Genomic DNA, 21,770 nt, shown 5'->3' with positions numbered 1-21,770 from the left:
GGAGTGGGGTTTGGGAGGCAGGGGGCTGGGACCAGACAGCTCGCAGACAGCGGAAATGGGGTGAGACACAGTGGCTTCCGCCCCAGGACCAAACCCCAGCCCCACCACGATGAGCTTTGGGACCTGAGGGGTTTTAATATTGTCTCTGAGCCTCAATTTCCCATCTGTGAAACGTGGTTAATAACATTGTCCGCCTCATGGGTGGCTGTGAGGGATATTGACAAGGAAGTACACTGCTTAGCGGAGAGGCAGGGGAGTTGTCAGTGCCGTGTGCTGTGGGTCCATAATAGTATGATTTTGTTGTTATAGTTTTCTAGACAAGGTCTCTCTGTAGTTCAGGCTGGCCTTGAATTCCCTAAGTAGCTCAGGTTGGCTTCCATCTCTCAGTGATCCTCCTGCCTCAGCTTCCCTAATGCTGGGATTATAGGCGTGGGCCACCATGCCTGCCTTGCTGTGCATACATAGTAAATGCTTAGTAAAAGGTAGCCATTTGTTTTGGTTTTTTTGAGACAGGGTCTCACTATGTAGTTGAGACTGACCTGGAACTCACTGTGTAGCCCAGGCTCGTCTCCAACTCACAGCGATCCTCCTGCCTCAGCCTCCCGAGTGCTGGGATTACAGGCGTGTGCCACCACGCCCGGCTTGGTAGCGATTTGTATCAATGAGTTGGTACATATCAATGAATGTGTCCTCAAAAGTTCATGTATTAGAAACCTAATCCTCAACTTCAGATGTTGACGATAGTTGGAAGTGGACCCTTTCGGAGGTTGTTAGGGTTGGATGAAGTCATGAAGGTGAGGCCTTGGGATGGAGCTGAGGCTTAATAGCAAGAGAAATCCAAGCTGGCCTGAGGACAACTCCCCTGCTGTCCCCACAGGATGCCCTCTGCTGTGTTATGACGCAGCACAAAGGCCCTCACCAGATGCTGGCTCCTTGATCCTGGACCTCCCAGTCTCTGGAACTATAAGAGATAAATATTTTTCTCTTTATACATTTCCCAGGCCCTGGTATCTTGCCACAGCAACAGCAAACAGACCAAGACAGTCAGGTTGCATCTGTTATGACCAAAAGCAGACAAACAAAACCCAGTCCACCTGGGTAAAACAGTAAGAATTATCATCTCAGCGAATAGAGACTCCAGGATTAACTCAGTACCAGGACGACTTCACCAGAAACATTGTTGTTCTCACGTGTCTCCTTGGTCATCTTGATGTCAGCAGCTATCACGGCGATGAGAGGACTTTCCCCATTCTAGATGTCATTTTCAGATGCAGTGTCATGAACAGCCACAGAAGAGTAAAGATGCCAGCAGACTTGTCAGATCTCCCTGGGTACAGCAGCATCACATATCCAAGTTGGTCTGAAAGTCAGGGAACCAGAAAGATGGACTTGTTAAGATAATTGTCCCTGTAATCAGGGATAATCAGGATAATTGTCCTGAAAGCTTGTGGCACACTGCATTTTCCAGGTACACTTTCATCTCACACGCTCTTCCTCTAATGTGGCTTTGAACCTGTTTCCCTGCGTGTTGGTGTTTGTGTTTCCCTCCCTGGTTCGGGGCAAGCTTGGGACTTAATCATGAAAGCTCAATATGGCTCCCCTCTGATTTTCTTGGGACGCAGAGTCTTGGAAGCCAGCATCTACCGCGAGGAGGCCCAGCCTCTGGAGAGTCCCAGGTGGAGAGAGACCAAGGGTTCCAGCCTCCAGCCACGGCTGAGCTCCAAGTGGACAGCCTGCACCATCTGGCCTGGCATGTGAGTCTGCCATCTTGAAGCTGGGTCCACCGTCTTGAAGGTGAGTCTTCAGCTCTGGCCAAGCTGCTCCTAATGGCATTGTGCGGAGCGAGGATGAGCTTCTTCTCTGAGCTCTGCCCAAGGTGCAGATCTGTGAGCAAAACAAATGATTGTGATTTTAAGTGACTGAATTTTGGGATCATACATTATATAGCCGAAGAGAACTAGAAAAAGTAGGTGGATCTGTGGACCAAACAAGATTTGGCAAAAGGCAAGAAGGGAGGAGAAGTGGCCGGGAAGGCACTTGCTGTGTTGGTGCTGTGATCATGGACGGGACTCACCTCTAGTCCTGGTGGACTGATGCTTCTGTAGGCGCAGTGGGCCAAGGCTTACAACACGGGGAACTAGGCCTGGGCCAAGTTTCATGAAAGCCTTCCAATTTAGATCTCTTATATTCTCTCCACACTGGGTGATACATGCTGTTATCTTATGTGAGGCTAAAAAAGCACCAGTTTATTAAGCGTCAGTGTTTAAACTATACTGCCATTCCCATTCCTCTGTTTCGGCATTTCTCCACTATTCATCAGTGTACCAAGAGTATTAAAATAGAAAAATGGTTTGAGTTCCTTTCAGTTGCAAATAATTCTTGCCGATGGATGTAATTTCCTATTAATTGTACCCTTGCTTGTTGTTAAACATGAAATTTCTGGCTACAGCCTCTTGGATCTTTATTTAGTTGACAGCTACGCCATTTATCCATTCATTCACTTGTGTTTGAGGCTGAGCTTCATCTAATGATAGGCAGCAAAGAGGTCAAGGGACAGCAGGAGGAGGTAGAGCTGGGACAGCCTGTGAACCGTAGTTTGAGTTAATAAAAGTCAAATGTGGAAACTGGATCTGATGGTGCACGCGTGCAGTCCCAGAGCTCTGGGAGACAAAGGGAGGAGATGGCAGGTTTGAGCCCAGCCTTGGCAACTTGGTGACTTAGCAAGATCCTGTCTCAAAATGAAAAATAAAAATGGAGCTGGAGACGAAGCTCTGTGCAGAAGCCCTGGGTTGAATGCGCAGTACAAAAAAAAAAAAGTCAAGTCCGGAGAATGGCAATAATTTCTCAATAAATGTGAATTATTGTCATTGTCATTATTCATTTTGCCAAATATGACTGATTTTTAAGAGGAAAAACTCACTACACTCCTGATATTCTAAAATATGTTTAAATAGTCAATTTAGTTTTCTAAAGTACGTCGATCATTGTGGGTAACTTGGAGAATACAGTAGAAGAGACAGATGGAGATAATCGTGCGAATACTCTGTGTTCACCCTGGCATTTTTATGGGCACGGTTTTTAATTCATCACAGCTGTGATCACAACATACACTGCATGCGGTTCTGTACAGCATCCTTTGGGTTTCTCACCTTGACCCGATGACGCAGTACCTCCCATAAATGCACCAGAAACACAATTCGTTACGTCCGGATGATGTTCTGTGAGGTGCAGAGCGGCTGACCATTCCCGGGTAACGGACACCTTGGCTCTTTTCCGTTTTTCCTCATATGGGAGCGTGCCTGGCACAGAATGCTCTTGCTCTTCTGTTCAGGGTGGTTTCCTTGGGGGACATTCTCAGATATGGAATTGCCAATTGGCTTCTCACTTACAGAGATTGAAAACCAGCGTTGTTTACTTGTGCGGCCCTTCCGGGTAGAGTATGCCGCATCTCTGGGTAGGCTGGATGTTGCTACATTCCATTTTATTTATTCCTTGTTAGAGCTGGGCAGTTTTATGTCCATTCTTTCTGAGAGTGATGAGATTTACTATTTGGTGCTCCAGGCACATTTTTATTTTAGATCGTTTTTTTTTTTTTTTTTTTTTTTAAAAAACTCCATCTGATGCCGTGGTGGAAATTTATGACTCTTGGTGTGGGACTGGACTGAAGTCAGGAGGTGGTGAAAGTGCCCGGCGTCGGTGGGTGCAGCTCAGTCGCAGAACACTTGCCTAATATGTGCAAGGGCCTGGGTTTGACCCAGAAGTGCAGAAACAAACAGAGCCAAAGACAGAGCTGCTAACCAGGTCTGCAACTTGGGGTCAGCCCCACCCTCTCCTTGGCCTAAGTTTCCCCATGATATTCAATCCCGCGGGACTCTGGTGTTCTGAGTTCTTCTTGTGAGTCAGGCTCAGTCTAACCATTATTTGCTCCCACAAATATAAGTTCTTACAGTAATTGGGTGCCCACCCTTTGAGGGTGCTGTGGTTTGTGTCTGGCGATCCCCCAAAGCCTCATGTGCTCATAGATGGGGCTTTTGGGAAATGATTGGATCAGAGGGGCTTGCAGTCATCTTGCTGCTAGGAGGTGGGGTCTGGTCGGAAGAGGGGGTCGTTGGGGGCATGGCTTGGAAGGGTGCCTGTCCCCACGGCTCCTCCCTTACTCTCCGCTTCCTGTCCTCTGTGCTGTGAGCCGCTCTCCTCTGCCATGCCGTCCTGCCTTGGAGCAGCTGACTATGGACTGAAATGTGAGCTAAGATAAACCTCTCCTTCTTTTAACTTATCCAGCACGACCAGCCTGGTCACTATCTGCCTTTCCTTTTGTGACCCATGTGCCATCTTGGCTGTCCACACCAATGCCCTCCTCACCCAGCCTGGACCACTGCCCATGTGCTGCGGTGTGGACTGTGGTTCCCTCTGTACCACACAATGGTGGGGCAGAGAAGTAGAGAGGAAGAGCTCTAATACTGTTGTTTAATTTCTTATTTTACAGTGGGGAAACAGGTCCAGGGAAGATTAAGTCACGCCATGAGGTCGCAAGCCCTAGAGGAGAGTTTAAAGCCCAGCGGCAGGCTAGTTCTAGCATAGGCTCTTGTTGAATGCTTTAATGCTAATTTATGTAAAGGGAAAGGAATAGATTTCCATGAGGCCTGACTGATGTTTAGAAGAACAGGCAAGCTCTGGTAACCTGCTGGTGTATTTGGATCCGTCTTTAGAATAAGCAGTGGCTCCTGTATTTATCCCTTCACTATCTTACCGCTGGACTCACACACTCTCAGTTTGCCCATCTGAAAAATGGGTATAATAGTAGAACCTCAGAGGGTTCCTGTAAGAGGCAGTGTGATGCTATGCCAGTTACATCCCCCAGATGCCCTTTTGGGTCCCTGAGCCTCAAGCTCCTGCTGGACCAAGCCTTTTGGAGCACAGAATGGGCCAGGAGCAGGATGAGACTGCTGGCACCTCACCTAGCCTTTAGATGCCCCAGGTCCCTCAAGTGTAAAGTGAAAGCGTGGGATGTAAAGCCAGATAGACCTCAGTTCGAATCTTGGATCTACCCCCCCTGACCGGGTGAAGCAGAAAGCCTCAGTTTCCCCATCTAAAGGAGAGGATAATTTTGGCACCTGGCCTGGGGAAGTGGTTGGTAAATGTGGGACTTTCTTTTTTTTTTTGTAGTATTGGGGATTGAATCCAAAGCCTTCATACTGAGGTACATTGCCAGCCCTTTTCTTATTTTGAGACAGGGTCTTGCTAAGTCACTAAATTGCCTGGGTGGGCTTGAACTTGTGATCCTCCTGCCTCAGCCTCCCAGCGGGCTGGAGTTACAGGCATGAGTCATCACACTCACTTGCTTCTGGAATTCTTATTTGGCCTTCAGAAAACAGTGTTTCATTCAAAGGGGAGAAATAAATAGTCATTACAGACCCAGCTTGTCCCACACCCACAGAAGGGGAAGAGTTATCCTCTCAGTTTTCAGGTGGAGGAGGGGAGTCTCGACAGAGCGAGGAGCTCTTGACAGACACACTCTGGCTCAGGTTTTGTTTTCTGCTTGGGCTTCAGAATGTTCTGTTAGAAGCAGGCATGCTACCTTCTACGAGCAATTAGGGTTATTTTGGAAGCGCGTCTGCTGATGAAGATGAAAACATTTTGTTTCTCCGGCTTTGCTGAACAGCACCCCTCCCCCACCCGCCCCAAACAGGGGACCCAGTGCGTTCCGGGCTGCAGCCATCCGCAGCTGTACCTGAACTCCCTGGGGAATTTCAGCACCAGAGCAAAAGGACCATTTTCTCCTCTCTACGCAAAAGCACTTTCTTCTGACCGAGACATAATTGCATCAGGACCTCAGCGGAGAAAAGGGAGGATGAGCTGCCGAAAGTCTTCTGTTCCTCTGCCCTCGTTCCAGGGGGCAGCTTTGCTTTCACTGGGTTTCTATTAATTTTTTTTTCCGGTCTGCCCTTCATCAAGAGCTCACTGCTATTGAGTGACTCTGGAGTCAGCTCTTTGTTTATGGTAGGGGAGTGGAGCGCCTCCCTGATTTGTCCCCCACTGGGCTCATTCTGGGAGAATTGTGCCTCCAATTACATCTCACTCCCAAAGGACACAGTGCTGGGCCAGGAACCTCTAGTGTGAGGTTGCCTTGTCCCCAAGGTTGCACAATCAGAAGCGGTGCTGGCTTTTGCTCTAAGCAGACGGGGAGCTCACTCCTCTCCCATTGCCTGTGGCTGGGGTCAATGTATATTTTCCATAAAGGGACCAAGAGCCATTATTGTAGGCTTTGAAGGCCACACTTTCTCTCTCAACTACTGAACCCTGCCATTGTAATGCAAATCGTTGTAATGCAAATGACTGAGGGTGACCCTGTTCCAATCAAATGTTGTTTACAGAAACAGACAGCAGGCCAGATGTGAGCCCTGAGCTGTAGCTGCTCAGCTCTTGCTCTAGGGCCCTGACAACCATGGGGTTGTCAGTCATGGGGACCATTCTTCCTGCGCCTTTAGGTACAGTGAGCACATGACCAGGATGGGCCAATCAGAGACTTCTCTGGGATCTGGAAATGGGTGATGAAACAGAGAAGCGTTCTTCCTGTTGGATTTCTCAGCTAGAAGGAGGAGAGTGTGGGCGTGAAGATGGCTGTCATGTAAGGCTCTGGCAAGCAGAAGCAGGGGAGGCCACGCAGTGGAAAAGGAGGAGGGGGAGATGAAGAGGGAGGGAAAAATCGGTTACGTTTCTGGATTCAGCTATGCCTGATCTGAGTTAAACACATACCACTGACTCCCCATAATTCGGTTTGTTTATCTATTTGCTTAAGTAGGTTTGAGTTAAATTTCTTCTACTCAGAACCAAGAGTCTAGACTAGAACACTTCCAGTATCCTAACCTCCTTGCCATCTTCTGTGGGATCGTTTCTTCCACGTAACGAGAGATATATGTTCCAAACTCTGTATAGTTTTGTCTGCAGTATCAAGAGCCCAGAGAAAGAGGTGGCCGTCCTTGCCAGTCTTAACAACAGAGTCCCAAAGGAGACTTTCGATTGCTTAGTTTGGGTCACACGTCTGTTCCTATGTATTCATTTTGTTAATGATAATGGCAGATGTTAGATAACTGGGCGGCTGGGTTAAAGGTCTTCCCTCCCACGCTCGGGAAGCAGGACAGAGAGAGAAGTGTGGGGACACATGTTCCCCCAACCCAGCAATTCCCAAAGGGAATCATCCTTGAGCTGGGTCTTGGAGGATGTGCACGGGGCAGCCAGCATATTCTAGAGAGAAAGAACAGCATGGCAAAGGTAGAGGGGTGTAAGGGAAATGCTGCCGTAGTGTACAGCACATGAGGAGAGATTGAGAAAAAATTAGGTTGGAGGTCTGAAAAAGCACGAGTTAGTCCAAAAGGTAGGACCTATACAAACTGTGGTGAGGAGCTTGGATTCTGTCTTGAAGGCCACAGGGATATAGTTTAGGAATGTAAGCACGAAGTATCTCATCAGATTTTCTTGCTTGAAAGTGGCCTTTGTTATAGGATGAGGCTGGTTATCTCACTGGGTGGGGAGACCACTAAGGGATAGTTGTAGTAACCCAGGTAGGTGGGAGTGCACGCTCCATGTGAGGACGTGCTGTCTGGGTGTGATAGATGAAAACTTAGCCCTCCTTATTCTGTTCACTAGAGGCCTGGAAGAGTTAATCGGGTGATTAGTGCTGCTGGATTGGCCACCTGGCAAGTTTTACTCTTAGAGAACTGTTCTCATTTTCATTCCAAGGAAAAGACAGAGCGGACTGAGACCTGGAATTGGGAAGCAACTTTCAGGTTTGGATGACAGTGTAGGTTTGGGTCGATTGCCCACTGGTCTCTGAAGGGGACGGTTTTGTGGTGTGAGCCGTGCCCACTCTGCGGGTGTGGTTTCAGCACCGAGGTGGTGGACAGTTCCCCGGGCCCACGCAGCTTCCAGGCATCCAGGCAGGTCAGTGGCTCTGCTTTTCCAGCGTCAGGGCTCCCGCCCACTACAAAGGTCACTCAAGCTGTGGCTGGAGGGCTGGGGAGCTGGCATTCTTGGGGAACGCTCAATGAGTGGGTAAAGACCCTGGATTCTGGGTGGGTCATTCGAGGCTGCCCAGCACGGCTGAGCCCTGGCTGCCCACAGAGGTGCCAGGTCACCAGCACACATCTTTCCTGGCCTTTCTTCCTTCTGCCCCACTCCCCTGCTGCCTCAGCGCTGTCCCCAGGGTCACCTCCCAAATACATTTCCCCAGCCCACTTCCCAGGCTCAGGTTTTGAGGTTAGTCCAAACTAAGGTGGCCTTCAACTTGGGATCCAGAAGGAAATGTCTGTTTGTGTTCCAGACACACAGGTCATCTGTACACGGAGTGTCAGCAGTGAAAGGGGACTTAGAAACTAATCCTGTCCGATCCTTGAACTTCATAAATCAAAAAGGCCATATTTTTCCACTGACATATAGGATTCAGAGCTTGAATCCTGGCTGCTCTATTACTAGACGTGGACAGATCACTTAACCTCCGTGTGCCTTTCTCTTCCCTTGTGCGACAGGGATAGTCAGTGTCTCGATGTCAGAGGCAAAATGTGTGGCAGTGATGCCAACAGCACACACAGAAGGCTCAGAGCATGCCTGGCACAGGGCTAGGCACCCGTATGTTTTAGTACTTGCCATACTTACTTAATTGCATTTGTTGGTTTGGGCCAACCGTGATCTTTCTTCCAATTGCTTTTACCCTTTATTCCCCAAACTTAACCTCTCTTGTCTGAATTTTGGACTATAAACAGAAATGTAATCGCATTAAGAGATTAGACTTCAATTTTGGAATCCAGTGGTGGATTCAGTTGATAAAGAAGAAACATGGTCTTGGGATGTGAATGATAGATACCCTAAATGGTTTTATGAACTCAGCTTTCAGAAACATCAGATTTCCTAAAAGCTACTTTATTCCTGCAAAGCCTCCCCGAGTCTCATGTGGTCTTTGTAGGGGGCACAGCTACTGAAAAGCACAGAGTCACTCACCGCACAGGTGAACTTTGGGCCAGTGCATCAGGCTCCAGAGCAGCAGGTCAGCTCCTCACCATCCGCAGGGCAGGCGTGCGGCTTTCTCGGAGGACCTGTGCCCGCCTGTGCCCGAGTAGAGAGTCAGGTTCTGCAGCCCCAGCTGTGGCCACAATCCCAATGTAGGTCACTGCTGGGAAATTACCCTGCTGCTGTTTCAGAGAGAAGCAGAACTTAATAGCTTATATCTTTTTTTTCCTCTGCTATGTGGTGCCAGGGGCATTTTAATGGTTTGGGGGGAGGTGGGGAGCTGTCTGAAAGCTTTGCCTTTTAGAGTCCTGTTTTAGTTACTATATGGGTGAGGGAGTGCATTCTGAATTTTCTCTCCTGGCTTGTCTTTAGCCTTAATTGCCATCAATTCTCCCTGCCTCCGGAACCAGCTTGGGCCTCCCAGACCTGGCACCTACCACTGGTGCGGGCCCCACCCGAAGCCCCTCCTGTTCACTGCCCCAGTCCCTTGGGCAGCTGAGGGTGTGAAAACTGGGCTGCTTTCACTTCCCCTTCTCACTTGGGACTTGGCAGAATAAGAGGCAGGAGAATTATTTTTTCAGCTGCGTAATTCTTTCTGGTCAAAGCAAATGGGGTGAGAAAGCAGTAGCTTGCATGGCAGAGAGCGTTGTGTCAGAGAGCATGGGGGCGCAGAGTCCTGGAGCCCCGGCAGGCTCTGGATGGGGAGGAGGAGTTCCCACACCCTTATGCTCCAGTGCAGTTCTCTGGCCTGAAAGCAAAGGTCCTGAGAAACTGTAGACCACATTCCTGGAGTCCTGATTTTAGCATCATTGTCACAGTGTCTTCGGGTGGGTGTGTCTTCATTGTAATTTATTTCTGCTCTGCGGGGCCTTAGCTTTAACCCATTTTCATCCCTTCACTGGCACCACCATTTAGAAGTGCTGGTCGGATGCTTCTACCTCCAACCTTACAGTGCCATTCCAGGCTCTTGGGATAAAGACCTGGGTCCTTACCACGGGCCTTGCAGCTTCATCCCAAACTACTTCCTGCCTCTCTGCTCCAGCTACAGGGACTTCTTCCAAGTTCTCAAAATGCAGAGTGCCTCACTCACTTGTACCCCAGGGCCTTTGCACAGCTCATTTCTTCTTTATCTCTCTTCCTTTCTGGGTAATCTCATTCAAATAAGGTTTTAAATACTCTGAATGTGTTGACAACTGCTAGATACACATCTCTGGCCCCAACCTCTACCTTGCTGTTTATAACTAGGAATTACATTTATACCTAGGAATTATGTTTATACCTAGGAATTGGAATACCCACACTTTCTCTTGAATAGGAAGCTTGAGTAATATGTCAAAAGGCAGCCTTTGATTCCCTTCCCACCCTGGACCCTCTCTTCTCCAAGTAGAAATCTCTCTCTCTCTCTCTTTTTTTTGGTGCTGGGGAATCACACTCGGGACCTTGAGCTTGCGAGGCGGGCGGTGGAAACACTGAGCTAAATCCCCAGCCCTAAGTGGCCATCTCTTAAAGGGTGCTGCCCTTCACCATGGTGCTCAGGCGGAAAGTTCAGAAGTCAGGCTCAGCAGGAAAGATGTTAAATCAAAGCGGGGTGAGGTCAGGAGGAGGTGTCTAGGAAGGGACTGGTTAAGAAGATGTGAATGGCAGGATGTCTGGGGACAGTGCAGAAATGCGGGCTGCACTGTTAGTGTTTCTGAGCTGAGACCTTACCCTCCCGGGCACCAGGCCTCTTGCTCCCTGTTGGATGAGTGAGCAGGAGTGAAAAAAGCTGTTCGGCAAACGGAGGGCAAGTCCTCCCCTCCTCCCCTTGGCTGGTTAGGACCAGCACAGCCTCCAGACCCGGATCTGACGTCCCTGCCTCTGGAAGTCTTCCCTGTCCCCCCGGTGGTCACGGCCCCACACCATGGTATAATCTCTGTGGGGCCACCCCCAGGAAGAGCCGTGAGGGCGCCGGCCTTGCATGTCTTGCCTTCCTTTCTTCACCTGCGCCCGGCACGGAGCCAGGCTCGCAGGTGCCCCCAAAACATGTTGGTAGGAGAATGTGGGAGCCATCTCTGGGATCACCCCTCTCTCACAGGTGGACAGCGAGCCCCTGGCATGACCAGAGATGGTTCTGGAAAAGTCAGAAACCCCTCAGTTTAACTTCTGTGTACGTGGGGCTTCCCACTGCTTCTCTGTTGAAGCGGTCGCACTTGGGCAGAGAGCATTAGCAGGGAGTGCTTTCCGAGCGGCCCTGGGTCTGCACCCTCTGCACTCCATGTGGCTTTTGTTTTTGTGGGTTCAGAGCAGAGTACTAATGTGGATTTATACTCAGACATAGCCTCATGAATGATAACAAATGAATCAGACTCCTTCTCCTTTGTTCCCTATTTCAAATCCCTGATTCCGTCTCAATCCAGTGAAGACAGCAGTATACCAACGAGAGCCAGAGTTGCGGAGTACAGTTGTGCAGGCTGCTCACTGTTCAAGGGTAGAGATGAATGGGTTGAAACCCAGCCCATACTCTTCTTACCACATGGGGCGGAGAGGGAGGAAGGGCTCCTTTTTAAAGTTTGCCCAGAAACCCCTCTGGACTAGCAGTGACCCCGAAAATAACAGTTAAGACAAAGCTAGTTCGCGTTCGGAGAATGTCATCCCTAAAGCCTGACAGATGCACCGCCTCCATCCGTTGGGGCCGTTCATACTTAAACACCTTCCCTGTGATTATTTTTGTATGATGATAATAGCTGTTTCTATACGTAAAACAGGAATGCAAAGAAGCAGAGTAAAAAGTATAAGAAATTTCTTATTCCTACAAACTGCATGAAGCACTGTTAAGAGTTTGGTCTGCGTTCAGATTTTTAAAATGTTTCTACGGACATATTTTTCTAGGCTGTGCAAATGTGCTCAACATTTGTTATTTAAGTGAGATTTGTTTTTCTAGGTTTTTTTGTTTGTTTTTGTTCTGAGTGCAGAACGCAGAGCCTTATTCATGCTAGGCAAGTTATGGACCATGGAGTGACCTCCCTGGTGCTGTCTATATTGTTCTGCTGCTTGTTTTCTTCTCAAATATATCTCACACACTTTTCAGTGTCAGTACGTAAGTTCTTTTCATGACTGTGTAGTATTCCACTGCAGGGCAAGAGCATGATTTATTTAGTCAATCTGCAATTGATAGATATTTGGGCTGTTTCCAGTGTCTGTTATTATAAACAGTGCTGTACTGTTCATTTTGCATATATGTCTTTCAGGATGTGCACACGTATTTCTGTAGGATCTATTTCTAGAAATGGTTTTGCTGGATTAAAGGATGTACCCACTTGAAATGTTAGATGATGACAAGGGCCTTCTCAAGAGGCGCTCTCTGCATACTTGTCCACCTGCAGGGAACCAGAAGCCTTTAGCTCTTTGCTTCTGAGCCCTTGAAGAACATGCAGAATAAGAGGCTGTGTGTGTGAGTCCCCTCTCTTGCTCTATCTTGTGTGCGCACGTGTGTGTGTGTGTGTGTGTGTGTGTGTACCCACTAACCATTACTGTGCTGCAAACTACTGTGACATTTAGCACTGTAAGCCAAGAACCGTTTATTCCGCTCGTGGCCCTTGTGAGCTGGCACTGGTCGCTGCATGCAGCTGGCTGGTTCTGGTCCAGGCCGGCTCCGCTGATCTTGGCTGGGTCTCCTCTGTCCCACTTGCTGGGGGCCAGGTGACCGAGGATGGTCTCGGCTGGGCTAGCTCCATCTGCTTCCCCTGGTTCCAACCCTCAGGGGCACAGTGCCCGGGGAAGAACAGAGGCATGGGCTTCTGCACCCGTGTGCTGGGAGCCAGCCCCCTGGCACATTTGCAGCGGTCACCAGCGCAGCCTGGAAGTGAGGGGTGGGCAGCAGACCCACATCTTGGGGTCTGCAGGGTCCTCTGTGTCAACTGGGACTGTGCATGTAATTGATCAACCGCAAGGGCAGGTGCCCAGTTCAGTGGTCAGCATTCTCGGCAATAAGGTGCATCCCGACTATGTGCTACCTGACACGAATCGTCGACTCTCACAGTCAGACCAAAAGGGTCCAAGTGGTTGTGCCTGACTTTGAGAAGTTGACGTGGAAGCAGGGCCCACTCCTGCTCCCATCTTTATATTTATGTAGAATACAGATTTGGCTGCTATAGTGGAGACCTAAACTGAGACAAGTGCACATCCATTCCTCAGTAGAAGTCTGTGAAAGCGATCCAGGATTGGTGTGGTGATTTCCAAATCATTAGAGACCCAGGCACCTTCTATGTGGCTGCTCTGCCATCTTCCCCTTCTGGTCTAAAATGGCTGCTCCAGTTCCTACCATTACATCTGCATTCCAGTCAGTGGGAGGAAAGGGGAATTGGAGGCATACTTCTTTTTAAAACAGCTATCCAGACATTGCACACGTCACTTCTGTTCACATCTCGTTAGCCATATTCTCTTCTTACGGGCACAGATAGCTGCAAGGGAGGGTGTTTAGTTTGGATGGCTTCATGCTCAGTTAAAGCTCGAGGAATCCGTTACTAAAAGAATAAAGGAAGACTGGACAAGGTTTATGTTCCCTTTTGCATTTCCTCCAGTCAGACTGGAGTTTTATAAGGAATTATCAGCCAGTGAACTGAAGATCAGATCTGTAGCATAGAGGTTAGGGCATCTTACAGATCGCAGATTGCGGGGAAGCCTCCCTCCTGGGAGGACAAGAGCCAGTCAGATGGAGCTTTGTATCCAGGTTCCCCAGTAGGATGGAGAAACCTCTGTGCATTTGCAGGCCTGGGCGTCAAGTCAGTGGGGTGAGCAGGTGGGCTGGAAGTTCTGGCAAGAGTGAACCTGGCAGCTGTGGATCTGGAGGCTGGACACGCACAAGTGCCACAGAGCCAGCGGTTCTCACATGGACTTGGGTGGCTGGGGCGACCAGGACCGTCCTTGTTTTCGGGATGGAACCGTGCAGTCCCGGGTGTCCTAGCTCAGCCACACATTCTGTGGCTGCCCGGGGTCCCCAGCTGCCTGGGCACTGGGGCAGGCAGAGTGGATGGAGCCTGGGCCCACTGGGGAGGGAGTCGATACCAGGCTTCCTTTGGACCATGTCCCCAGTGTTCCAGCAGGAGCACATTCACCACTTCCTGGCTCCGGCTCCTGTCTCGCGGGGAGGGTTATGACCGTGAGCGCGTCTCTCTCCATTCTCTCTCTTGACCCACACACTTTGTTTATTGTTGCAACGAGTGTTATTGCCACATAGTGGCTCAGAAGACCAAGGCTGAGACGTGCAAGAGGCAAGAGGTTTGCTAATGAGCAGCAGGGAAAAAGAATGAGCGGCTGAGATCTGGGCCCTGGCCTCCTAGCTTTGAGCATCACCACCACACGGCAGGACGCGTCTCTCTGACATTTAGTCCATTTTGTTCATGTGGGCACTGCATGGTGAATATAGGTGCCTGATAATGCTAATGTAGCTGACTGTTTTCTGTTGCTGTAACAAAGTGCCTGAGGCAGGGTAACTTACTTAGCTTATAGTTTTGGAGGCTGAAAGTCCTCTCTTTAGCCTCCAGTGTGGAACCTCTTGTCTCCATCACATCACGGCAGTGACATCGTGGCAGGGGTGTGTGGCAGAGGGAGAGCAGTCACATGGTAAAGCAGGAAGCCAGAGAGATTCAGGAGCTATGCTTGCTCTCTTTATAACCACTTGCTCTTGTGGGAACTGATGGGTCCCACAAGAACTACATTAATCCCTTCCCAGTGCTCTAACCGCCTTCCACTTGGCACCACTTGGTGAAGGTCCTGTCCCCTCTCAGCACTGCCACACTGGGGCAGAGCTTTCAGGATGTGGACCTTTGGGGGCCGAACTCCGTCCACACCTCAGCGGCTGGCCATGTCTTTTTTTTTGGCTTTGAGCTGCTATGAATGGTGGTTGTTTTGGGCTCCACCAGCTGTGACTTTTTTTTTTTAAAAAACTTAACAGAGCCTGCACAGCCCCGGGAGGCTCTGGAGTTACACCAGGCCTCCTGGCTCCCTCCCCACGAGCATCTGAGGTCAAGGAGGTGGAGCTTTGTCATCTCCTCCGACCCTGTCCCAGGAATCCACCAAGATCTCAGGCTGAGAGTTTTCAGCCTTTGAGCCCAAAGATCAGATATTGAGTTTTTATTAAATCTATGCCAAAGAATCACAAAAGCAGCAGGCTAATCCTTTATCTGATGGGCAATTGAAAGTTATAAGCCGGGGTTTAGTTGGGCAAAAAAATAAAAAAATGACCAATCCACATTCCAGCTCAGGGCCTTTTACTTCCTTGGTTTATTTTAAACATCACAAGAGGAAGCGAGGCCTGGCTTTTCAGCCCTGTCACGGTAGCTGCAGACTAAAGAATCCTGAGCAGTCAGGTTCGGCAGGGCAGCTTGCAAACCTGTAAAATAGTAGCAAGCTCTCTCCAGCTCCAGGGATGGTATTTGAAGAAATGTCTCTTTCTTTCATCTATGCCAAAGCTAAAATCCATGTGGGGCAGCTTTGTGTATCAGAAGTTTTATTAGTTGGTACCAGAACTTTCTATTTTTCTGCTCAAGGATGTAACTTATTTTTCTAATGATTTATCCTTAGACTTTTCTTTAGAGACACTATCGTCCCCCCACAGAGGGCAGTGAGCACCTCTCCACGTTTCTTTCTTTCTTTTTTTTTTTTTGTACCAGGGATCAAACTCGGGTCCTTACACTTGCGAGGCAGGCAGCAGAACCACTGAGCTAAATCCCCGGCCCTTTTCCACATTTCTTGACAGGTTCACAAAAGTCTGAAAGTATTAAAGCAAACGCTGGGCCCAGATTCGCTTGCGGTAACTGTGAACTGGTTTTCAGATTGAGGGAGCTGGCGGTAATGGGAGAGTTACCTCCGTGCCAGAAATGATGTTGCCTGTATTAGAATAACCGTATAAAATACAGATATTATTCTCCCCAGCCTGACGGTGAAAAGACTGAGCTACAGGAAGCCTAAATGACCCAGAGTCCTTCAGCCATCACAAGGCAGAGCTGTATATAAACCCAGGTTGGTTTGATTCAAAAGCCCATTTTTAAATTTTTTGCTCTTTTAATCCAAAAAGGGCAAGCTTTTGGTCGGGAAGGTTTCCCCCTCCGCACAGGCCTTGATTTCCAGCTCTGCAGGTGTCCGAAGGGTTAACCTGTTGGTACCCGGTGTGTGTTGTGAGCTGTGAAAAATTATATTCCTGACAGCTTTCTTTCTATTTCCTGGGCTGCACGAGCCAGTGCTGGTGGTTTTATCAGTCAGGACTGTCAGGACAGTATGGGAAATATGATCACATTCATCGTGGGCAGTTGGTACATGTACTTAATGCATCTTAATTCTTTTTTGTCTCCTTCCTCTCCTCCTCTCCGTCCCCTGAGAATGGGTTGTTACAAAAGCAAAGCCACCCCTGTGCTCGGCCCCTTTGGGTGTCACTGGCTCCCTTCCCACTTCTCCATCACGTGCCAATGCAGCCTGGGGACCCTCACCAGAGGCCGGCCCCACGCCATTGGGATCATGAGCCAAATAAACCTATTTTCTTTCTTTTTTTATTCCCCATTAAGTTTATTGGTACATTTAAAGCAAACAGTACAGTTACATTTATCATTGGGATCTTGTACCTTTACATGATATTAAACCTATTTTCTTGATAAAGTGCCTAGACTCTGGTATTTAGGTATAGCATCATAAAGCAGATGAAGGCAGAGGAGATGCAGTGGCCAGAGGGATGGAGAAATAGTTCCCCTCAGCTCCAGGGCCGCCCCGTGGCTGAGCCACCCTGCTGTGGTCAGCCAGGAGTCTGGTACCCCAGGCACTGACCAGCGCAGGGCTCCACAGACAGAGGTGCCCAAGGGTGGCCCAGATGTCAACCAAACAAGAATGTGTCAAACTCACGCTGTCCCCACTTGCCTTTCCACTCCGCCTGGGCTGGGTCTGTCCCTGGTTTTCCCTGATTGCTGCCACACCCGGGCTCCTGACCGAGGCTTCTCATCAGAGCCACCTTGAGCTTTTTCCCATTCTCTTTCTTGCTGCTTTCCCTAGCAGGGCTAAACTCACAAATTAAACTGCAATTTCGGTGTGACTTTATTTGATTTCAAAATTGGATTCTGGCCCCGATAATGCCTTCAGATGCCAACGAGGCTGGGCCCAAGCCTTTTTTTCTAACGCTGCTCCCCCGCCCCCACCTCCTGTCAGGAGCTCTTTGGAGAGAGGCTGGAGACGCAGGCCTCATTTCGGGGAGTGGTGAATTATTCAGGTGTACTAATGGCCTGGCTCCTCTCACAGCACTCTCCCAGCTGTGCTAACAGCAGCCAGCTCAGGGCGCGGGGCAGGGATGCGTCCTAGTGTTGCTGTGGGCTGTTCTTGGAGGGTGAGGGGGACAGAAAGAGGTGGCAGGAAGTGCAGTGTCACCGTGGTGGGGAGAGGAGGGATGAGGAAGGTTACAGGCTTTCCCTGCGTAGACTGGACACGCTCCGACAGGCTTGGATTCCCGGGGTTCTTCTTACAAGGGTTCTCTAGTTTAGCACATGCTGCCCACTGCAGTGAGATCTGGCTTGCTTTGGTAGAATCTCTTCCTAGGTTCATACAAACATGGTTTCAGCCAGGCACGCTGGTGCAAGCCCGTGATCCCAGCACTCTGGGAGGCTGAGGCAGGTGGAGCACAGGTTGGAGGCCAGCCTGGGCAACTTAGCATACTGAGACCCTATCCCGAAATAAAAACCCAAAAGGGCTGGGGTCGTAGCTCAGGGTGAAGGTCGTAGGTTCAATCCCCAGTACTGTAAAAATCCAAATGAAACCAAACCAAAGCAAAAAACCAAAACCAAAACCAAGTGTCCACTCTGCTGAAGAGCCTAGGAGGCGAGTGCCTGGACAAAGGAGAATTCTGCCTGGAAAGGGCCTGCTGGCTTGTGAGGCTGCCCCGTCCACACCTCTGTGGGACAGGCCTTGCTTGGTATGCGGGAGGCCTGGGCATCAGCTCCTGTCAAGGATAACAGAGAAAACAAAGCCAAAAGCAGCACCGAGGGCTTCGAGAGCAGGGCTTGAGCGTCTCAGACCCGCACAGGGCACAACCTACCATGTTCTCCCCATGACCTTGCCAGTCTGCCTGACCCCTGAGCCTCAGTTTCCTCTTCTGTAAAAGGAAATGACAATAACCTCCCTCTCAGGGACCTGGCTTGGGGTGTGTGTGTGTGTGTGTGTGTGTATGATTCTTCCAGGACACAGAGCCCAGGGCCATGCTTGACGACACTTAGTACCCTAATTCCACAGGCCCTGCGCTGAGCCCTCCTCTCCAGGTGACAGAGTCTGTACTTGGATGTTTTCTAAATCCAGAACCCAGAACCCAGAATGCCCAGAGCTTGAGGGCGAGAGTAAGGGGTATCTGAAATCGATCAGCCGTGGATGTGTAGGATATCTGTTCACTCTGTGTTTAATACAGATAACAAAATAAGCTCGGGCATCAGCAACAAGAACAGCAACAAAAAACCAACGCACGAGGATTTTCTACCAGACAGAACACCTTCATTCCTTCCTGTTGGACTCATTCCCTGGCAAAATCTGTGAGTCTGGCTGTGGCCAGCTGTTTGCCCCTGTTCTGCAGAACAGCCTGGGTGCAGGGAAGAAACTCACATGCAGGATGTCACAGCCTTGCCACAAAGAATTCTGGGTGCGGGCTCGGTGCTCAGTCCTCCCAGGGGCACAGACCAGGAAGCAGAGAATCGCGGTGCCGGTCCCCGGCCGGGGTCTGTGCTGCGGGCAGCGGAAACCAGAGGTCGTGGTGACACCGCCTCCTGTCGTTCCCTGTTCTTGCTGTCATCGCGGGGATGCCACTTCTTCTGACGCAAATGAGTGAGGCTGCCCTTTGCTCCCAGCCCAACCTCCTTGCCTCCTAGGGTTCCCAGAGGCCCATCCGGCTCCATGCATTGGTGGCTGAGCCAGTGTCCCTTAGCCCGAGTTCCTCCTTCCCTAGTTCGAGGCCTCCTCATTCCCTTGTCCATCCAACTTCTGTATGGGGTGATTGACAGCATGAGCACCGCCAGAGTCTCACTCAGCAGCCAGGAGTGGTGGCGCACGCCTGTGATCCCAGCACTTGGAGGCTGAGGCAGGAGGATCGCTGTGAGTTCAAGACCAGCCTGGGCTACATAGTGAATTCCAGGTCAGTCTCAACTACAAAGGGAGACCCTGTCTCAAAAAACAAAACAAAACAAAACAAAAAGCCTCACTCTGTTTCTTATGGTCACCTTGAAGCAAAATATTTATCAGAATATAAATGCATAGTTCCACCCTCAAAGCATTTACTTGAAAAATGTTGCAACTCCACTGTGTGGCTGAAAGGATGTCAGGTCCTGTGTGGAATCCAGGGCAGGCACTTCTGGTTGAAGCCTGGGGAAACTGAGATCTAAGTGCCATTTTAGAGGAATAGTATCTCCAAATACCCAGAATTGTGTCAAAGTACTGTGTAGAACAGTATGTGTGTATACATATATGTATTTTAATATATAATATAAACATGTAATATATATTATTATAAAAACATTTCTTGAGACAGTCTCGCTATGTAGTTCAGCCTGGCTTTGAACTCATTATGTAGCCCAGGCTGCCCTCGAACTCATGGCAATCTTCCTGCCTCAGCCTCCCGAGTGTTGGGATTACAGGCGTGCGTCACCACACCTGGCTGTAAGTATATATTCTTTTGGGGACAAAGTCTAAGTTTGCACTGGAGAGGCTGTGATCTCAAAGAGGTTAGAACCATTGACTTAGGGAAACCTCAGAGGAGGGTCTGAAGGGGTTCGACTCTGTATCGCAGATGTGAACCTCGGGGATTACTACTTTCCACGGTTATCCATTTTCCAGAGAAATTATGTCTTCTTGTTGAGTTGTTGTCATCGTCATCGTCATCGTTGTCTGTCTGTCTCTGTATAACGAGGCTGGCAAATCCACACCTGTTAGGCCCCATGACATTCCCTACTGTGAACACTAACAAAAAGAAGCGGTGCTGTGGCCTGAATCCTCTGCAGCGCTGGGGATGGAAGCCAGAGCCTGTTGCACTCTAGGAAAGGGCTTTTCCCTGAGCTGCCCTCCGGCACTGAACAGTTTCACTGGGTGCGCATACTGGGGTTTGTTTCATCCCAGCTGTGTGGTATGGAGAGGGTGGGGCCTCGGGGCTGGTTGGGATTGGACGAGCCCAGGAGGGTGGGGGCCGTGATTGAAGCCCGATGGTTTTATGAGCACGGGCTCCGCTGCCTACACTTGTACCTCGCACTCTGTCCCCGCTGGTGCCTGAGTGAGCAGCACAGCTTGGGCTGCTGTTATTCGCACTGCGGTTCACACCCTTGTGGAGGAGCCCGGCACTAGGCCAGGTCCTATTAGAACCCTGGGCTCCACGGGGAACGTTTTCCTGGCACCTGGGTTTTATTGGATGGCGATCAATTGCATTGTAAGACACAAAACATTTAAGTTCACAAGGATTTTTAAGATGCAAAATGGTATTCCAAAAATCCTTCATGTCTGGATTTGGCTATGTAGGTCCGGGCCACCGGATCATCAGTGACACAAGTCAGCTTGTATGCTGTTTATGGCAATCCATGGGCAGGACACAGAGGGGACTAAGCCAGTAGGCGACAGAATCGCAGTGCCCGGGTACAGTATCTGCTCTGGTTACCCCAAGTTCTGTGATCTTCGGCGAGTTTCTTGGCCTTTTGGCTTCAGTGTGATCACCCACAGAATGGGAAAGATGACGGGAGTTGTGCGCTAGGGTCATGGTGAGAGTTGTACGGGGTCATAGCTGCTTTGGAAAACCTCGCCAGCGTGTCTAGAACTCGGTGAGTGCCCCCTAAAGACCTAGCCAAGGTAACTGTGAGTTCCCATCTGGGTTACCTGGTGCTGTACAGGAAGCCACGCTGAACTGAAGCCCCTGTCTGGAGGACCTCTTCGCTGCGCTCTTGGATCCCAGGGGTCAGGGATGGAGATGGCATGGAAGGGAGCGCAGGTCTGTGCTCTGCGATGTGTGTGGCTTGGCTGGGGGACTTGAATGCCATGGGGTGGGAGGTGGTGGGAGGTTTCGCTCACAGGTTTGTTGTCAGGGCTGGAGAACCACAGTCTGTGCCCAGCCCTGGATCAGAGGACCTGCCAGTGGCGTTTCCACGTGACTGGGGCTTCCTCCGGTGGGCAAGGGGAACACTGTGCCCGTTTGTGACCTGGCCCTGGAGGACACAGGGCTTCACTTCCGTCGATTGTCAAATAGTCGCAAGCTTCCTGAAGTCCAAGTGGAGAGGAAAGACGCCCTAACTGGTTAGGAGGTGTGCCAGAGGCTTTTCAGCCACGGGTTCATGTCAGCAAAGCCCCTGTGTGCAACCCCCGCGTTTCCCTCCCTTCCTAGAACAGTGTTTTGCATGGGGGAAATGCTCAAGGCATGAGTTAATGAGAATTGACAAGTGGAGAAACTGAGTCTGGGGGGCGTGTCTTATTCAGGGTGCCCCAGCTCGTCACAGGTCTCACAAAGCTAAAATGTAGGCCATTTTGTGCCTCGTCTGGTTCTTTGCCACCTCCTCCACGCTACTTTCTTCTCACGAAATTGGAATCCGATACAGAGTTCTGTACGAGGAAATGACACAGTATCTCTGGATTTGCCCTACTTCACTCATGAGATGAGAAGCTGCCGATTCGGGTGCCCACAGAGGTGTGACAGTGGCCTAAATGAGAAGGGTGACCCAGGGTGACCCATGTGTGAGAAGATAAATGGCAGTTGAAACTTGGCCACAGGGCTGGGAGGAGACAGAGCGCTGGGGACTGTG

General features: G+C 49.9%; 1 protein-coding gene across 1 annotated transcript in view; it reads left to right on the top strand.

Moving 5' to 3' along the window:
- Rph3a (rabphilin 3A) overlaps positions 1-21,770 on the top strand; it is a 212,053-nt gene that overhangs the window by 30,503 nt on the left and 159,780 nt on the right. The window contains exon 3 of the mRNA XM_010604502.3: positions 1,623-1,794. The gene's annotated coding sequence lies outside the window, so the exon portion shown is untranslated. The remainder of the gene's footprint in view (positions 1-1,622; positions 1,795-21,770) is intronic.

Source organism: Fukomys damarensis, unplaced genomic scaffold, assembly GCF_012274545.1.
Source record: "Fukomys damarensis isolate Sample0158 unplaced genomic scaffold, DMR_v1.0_HiC HiC_scaffold_12, whole genome shotgun sequence".
Lineage (NCBI taxonomy): Eukaryota > Metazoa > Chordata > Mammalia > Rodentia > Bathyergidae > Fukomys > Fukomys damarensis.
The sequence above is the reverse complement of the archived record's forward strand: the minus strand, read 5'-3'. Positions and strand labels throughout refer to the sequence as shown.